The following is a 6,136-nucleotide window of genomic DNA, read 5'->3' as shown; positions in this document are numbered from 1 at the left end:
AATATTTTTAGCAATGTTTTGTTCTAAGCCTCAACTTGGTCATTCCCTTGAGGGTAGTAGATAGAAGACCAATTTTGTTTGATTTAAAATTTCTTGCATAATTGTTTGAAGTCCTTGTTCTTGAATCTTCCTCCATTATCAGTAACAATGGAGGAAGGAATACCATAATGAAAAATGATTTGTTTTAGTATAAATAGGGAAACATGTTTGCTTGTAGTAGCAAATAGTGGTACAGCTTCAACCCATTTGGTCAAATACTCAGTTGTTGTGATGATGAATTTGTGACCACTAGATGAACTTGGATAAATTTTACCTACCAAGTTAAAGGCCCATTGTTGAAATGGCCAATATATCATAGAGGGAATCAACTCACATCCAAGAGAATGAATTAAGTTGTCATGAAGTTGACATTTCTGATAGCACTTGGCATAACAAACAACATTAGCTTGCATGAATGGCTAGTAATAACCTACCCTAAGTAGTTTTTAAGTAAGTACAAGGCCATTAGAATGTGCCCCACAAATGTCATCGTGGACTTCAATAAGTGCCTTTAAGGACTCTTCAAGCTCTAAACCTCTAAGCAATGTTCTATCTAGGCTCTTCCTATACAAGCCACCAAAGACCAAAGTGTAATGTGAAGCATTGTAGAGGAGTTGGAATTTTTGGTTGTGCATGAGGGTTTTGGGAATAACTTGATCACATAGGTAAGAGAAGATAGCTACATAGCGGGAAGAATCATGACCTACAACAATGTAGATCACCTAGTTATCTAAGGAATCATAGGCAGGATGATGTAGTTATTCCACTAGGAACTCAAATCACAATTCATGTTCTTACAGTTGGAGGATAGATGCTAGAGTGACCATAGCATTAGAAGCCTTGTTTTTTGCTCTAGGAATTTGCTGTAATGTCACAAAAGTGAAATAGTTCCTTAGAGCATCTATCAACTTCTTGTAAGGTATCAACTTATCATCCTTTGTTCGATATTCATTGTTCACTTGGTTTATAACAAGTTGGAAATCCCCATAGATGTGCAATTCAATGATTCTCCATTCAAGAGCCATTTTGATCCCATTTGTAAGTTCCTCATATTCTACAATGTTGTTTGTGCAAGAGAATAAGAGTTTGTAGGATTTTGGAATTGTATATCCATGAGAGAAAATAAACAAAACACTTGCTCCAGCCCCATTTTGTGTATGAGAACCATCAAAGAACATTTTCCAAGTTCTCTCAGTGATGTACATAATTGATGCATTTGGAAATTGAATTTGTATAGATGTTGTATCTTCTAGTGAAAAATCGAGCAATTGATTAGTTATGGCTTAGCCTCTAATGGCTTTACATTCAACATATTGAATGTTAAATTTTGAAAGAATCATCATCCATTTAGCTAGATGACTAGTAAGCACATCTTTGCTCAATAAGTATTTAAGAGGATCAATTTTGGCAATTAGCTCTATTGTATGTGCCTACATGCAATGTTGGAGCTTCTAAGAAGCAAAGACCACTATAAGGCAGGTTTTCTCAATACTGGTGTAGTTCATTTCATAAGCTACCAAAGTTCAAATGATGTAATAAAGAGCCCATTCTTTACTAGTCTCATCACTCTGTGCTAATAATGCTCCTAGAGAAGAAGTTGTTGTTGAGATATACAAGATCAAAGGTTTTCTTGGAATGGGTGGAATCAAAACTGGAAGTTTAGCCAAGTATTCTTTGATTTGGTTGAGACTTTACTAAAAATATTTGTTCTAGATATGAGTAGAGCCTTTATGCAAATTCTTGTTAAAAGATTGAGCTTTATCAACCAACTAGGAAATGAATCTTCTTATGGATTGCAGACATCCTTGCAAACTTCTAAGTTGACTGGTATTTCTTGTCAAAGGCATTTCCATGATGGCTTGGACTTTTTTAGGATCATCCTCAATGCCTTTTGCTAAGATAATGTAGCCTAACAATTTTCTAGATGTGACACCAAAGGCACATTTTTTGGGTTCAGCCTAAGTTGAAACTATTCCAAATGGTCTAATATTAGCCTAAGGTCTCTAAGATGTGTGTCTCATTTTCTAGATTTAGCTAGTGTGTCATCAACTTATTCTTCCATATTTTTATGCATCATGTCATGGAAGATGGTGGTCATTTCTCTTTGATAAGTAGCACCAACATTTTTGAGCCCAAAGGGAATGACATTCCAGCAGAAAGTACCCCAGGCACATGTAAAAGTTGTCTTCTCTTGATCAACTAGAGCAATCTTAATTTGGTTATATTCAGAAAAGCCATCCATGAGGGAGTACATTTCATAACCCATCATAATGTCCACTATCATATCTATGTTTGGTAGTGGAAATTCATCTTTGAGGCATGCTTTGTTTAGATCTCTAAAATCAATACAAACTCAAATAGATTTATCATGTTTAGACATAGGTACGATGTTGTAAATCCACTCGACATAGTCAATAGCTTTGATATATTTTGCACTCAACAATTTTTCTAACTCTACTTTGACTAATAGGGTTACATGCAGATGCATCTTTCTTATTTTTTATCTAACAGGTTTTACACCAGGAGAGATAGATAAATGATGCATGATAAGATATGTGTCAAGCCCTAGAATATTTGAGTACATCCATGCAAAATTAATCTTCTTATCTTGAAAGAATTTAGAAAAATGCTCTTTTTCCTCAGTTGATAGTAATTGAGCCACATGGATAATTTTAGGAGATTCCTCTATCCCCAAGTTGATAGGCTATGTAGGTTCAATGAGAACTAAAGATCTATCCTAAAAATAGCTTGGTAGACTACCAAGTACCTCATCTGTATGTGCCTCAATGAGGTTTTCACCATTAGATACATCTTTTTTTTTACTTTTTTAAGGTTAAGATACTGCCATAATGTGTTTTTCACCACCTGACTATTTTTTTTCTCTTTTAATTTTATGACTAAGGTAATTGATATTTGATTCTATCATGTTAACCTTAGGTTCATTGGTGGAAGAGGTGATGGGTTCAATGGCATTGAGGTAACAAGCAATCTCATAGGCATTTTGAAAAGATGGTATTTTAGGTCTTTGATTTTGAACTAATCAATCTATGAGATTAGGGTGAATTAATGAGAGTGAGGTGGAACCTTCAAGGTTGTTAATGCAAAAGGAGTCATCTCTGGTGACATGAGAAGTCGAGCCTATAGTGAACATTACAAAGGAGTTGAGATCGGGAATAGACCTAGAGGGACTAGCATGATCCACTAAAGCATGTTGCAAGCCAAACTCATCTAACCCTATACTAGACTCTTCGACTACATTCAGTTGGGTTGCATAGGCATGAATGACATCCACTCCCAGTTCATAAGATACATCTGATAGGCTTTCCCATTCATAGTCATGATGGTTTGTACTATGATCACTAGCAATTAGGCAAGTAATATTTTATCTAATCTGGCCTCTATTTATGTCTTCATGGTTGGATTCATTTTGTTCTAGCTATTGAGAAGTGGAAGCTTTAGCATTATTATTGGAAATTAGTGTTTCTTCTCCCTAAAGAAGAGAAGTTAGAGGCATAAAATCCTCATCTTGTGAAGTGGCAACAACAAAGGGAAGATCATCATCCTCTAATTTTCTAGACATGGGTGCACTTTGATCAAATGTTGGTATGTCATTTTCTATCCCAAAACTAGGCTAGCAGTATCTCGAGCATCACAACCTTGAGTATGACTTAAAGGTTCAAATAGAGCTTGTTTGTTACCAGTTAAGGACCCGTGGCCCTGATAACCCATGTTTGAAAACATTTTATATCCTTTTCCATAACATTTAGAAGAAATGGGAGTAGTGGCTGTGGCTTCCTCCTCATCTTCCTCTTCCCTATAGATCCAATCTTTAACTACTTGTTCGTCTTTCTCTACTTCTAAGGGAACTAAGGATTGCACAAATGTGCCAAAAAGAGTCATGGAAAAAGTAGAAGGCTTCTTTTTGGTAGAAGCTTTCCCATAAGACCAAGGGGAAACATGTAAAGCAGTAATAGAGTCTAGAGTGTATTTACCCATGCCAAGGCCCATCATTTTCAATTTATGTTCACACTTTGTAAAGGATAGTGTCAACTCATGAGTGTAGACACCTAAATTTGACTACACCACTTTGGTAATCCTATTTAGTTATCTCTAAAGGAATCATTAGTTAAATTCCTATTTAATTAATCCTTTGCCATCCTTTAGCTGATTAATTTAATTAATCATCTATAGTCCTAATTGATAAATCAAATAACCTATCATTTATCAATTAAATCTTATTCTTCTATCTAATTCCAAAATCCCCATTTATTAAATAAATCTATTTGATAAATAAAACCTTCAAATCTAATAACCCCTAACCTATCCCTAACCCTTCATTTAGCCTAATCCACCCCATCCACCCATACTAACCAAGCTTAGCCACTAACTCACCCACCCTCATGAATACCATCCACTTGCATATCTCTAACAAGCCTAATCTAATCCTAAATCACCTCTAATCCCCCCCCTAATCTTGTCACATTCCCTAAGTAAGCTTAAGACTTTCCTAAGCCAAGCAAAGTCAAAAATCTCAACTCCCTCCAAAATATCCCAACCACTAAGCCTTCAATGCTCTTACCAAGGCCATAAAGGCTCTTACAAATCCCTTCATTGCTCTTACAAGCACTTATGAAGGGTCTTTATGAAGATATTATCCCTTGAGTCTCCTTTGTTGACTCATCCTTCCCCTTTCCTCCATCCACTCACCCTATGACATGTGTCACTCCCTGGTTAGTGCTAAACAAGCACAATCCATGTGCTCCCCTTTGAGTGCATCCTAGCCCTCCTTAAGCTTTCATCTCTCCTTGCATCTTAATCCTCCATCCCTCAAGCCCTTAGCCTATAAATTGAATCCCCTCCCCAGCCATTTCATCACAACCTTTGAGCTAAAGTTATAATGCTAGTTTGAGAAGCAAAAGCCTTAACCATACCCTTATAATGCCAAATTGAGAGCTCACAAAGCTACCAACTTGCCATTACCCATCCATCTCCATTGAAGCTATTTTGAGAACCTTGAGCATACATACCAAATCGAAGCAAATAGACTCATCCCCAAATCAAGAGAACAATCTCATTGAGAGAGCCCCTTCCATGGCTCATATTCTCATTTGAGTTGTTTCCTCTTTTAGTCTCTCTTATATGTTATGTTAATCTTTGTTAGTTAATGCTTTGTTCCTTTAATAGATTAGTATTATTTGCTAACATATTAGTATATACAATAAGAAGAGCAATTATGTGGAATTTTTCTTTTTGCACTAGATAATGTGTTGATAAACATTGAGTTGTCATTGGTGACAACTATTTTGGTACCATTAAAAGGGAACTTGATGCACTGATGGTACATAGAGGGTACTACTTGCCTGTCACAAATCCATGGTCATCCCAATAACAAATTATATGCAAGTGGGGTAAAAGCATAGATCTGTGTCACTGTTTGTGATACAAAAACCTGTTTTGGTCAAATCTCATTTCTCTATCAAAACTCAAATTTTTTTAAAAACTAAAAATACCCTTTTATAGATTTCAGATTCAATATCATCATTATATAAATTTTTGAGTGTTTTGATTAGTTATAATATGTTATAATCTAAAAATATTATAAGTCGATATTTCAACATTTCAGAAGATGCTCTCTCAAAAAATGAAAAAAAACAGTAAATAATATCAAAAAAATTAAAAAAATATATTTATCACTAGAGGAGAGAATCCTCTTCATGAATATGTAATTTTTTTCAAGAAGGTATAGATTTGATAGGGAAGTTTTGACAGGAGGAAAAAACTGTTGGTTTCTGACAAGGTCAAACTTGAGTACTTATAACAAAGAAAATATACATCAAAAATAATTATTTCTTTTTTTGTGCACTAGCTATACATGTCATCTATAAAATATTTTCAAATCATAACAAAAAAAGATGATTTGCACATACTTGTTTGACGGGAACTACATCCTATATTTTTTACAGTTAAAAAAGGGACTTCAAAATAAAATAAAATGAACAAATTCTTAGTCAAAAAAATAATAAAAATTATAGGCATAAAATTCATACAATTCTACACATTTCATCAATTTACATCATCTTCATATTTTAAACACAAA

The sequence above is a fragment of the Cupressus sempervirens genome, chromosome 5, assembly GCF_028749045.1.
Source record: "Cupressus sempervirens isolate cs-2001-9-10 chromosome 5, ASM2874904v1, whole genome shotgun sequence".
NCBI classification, from domain to species: Eukaryota; Viridiplantae; Streptophyta; class Pinopsida; order Cupressales; family Cupressaceae; genus Cupressus; species Cupressus sempervirens.
Note: the sequence above shows the minus strand (reverse complement) of the source record.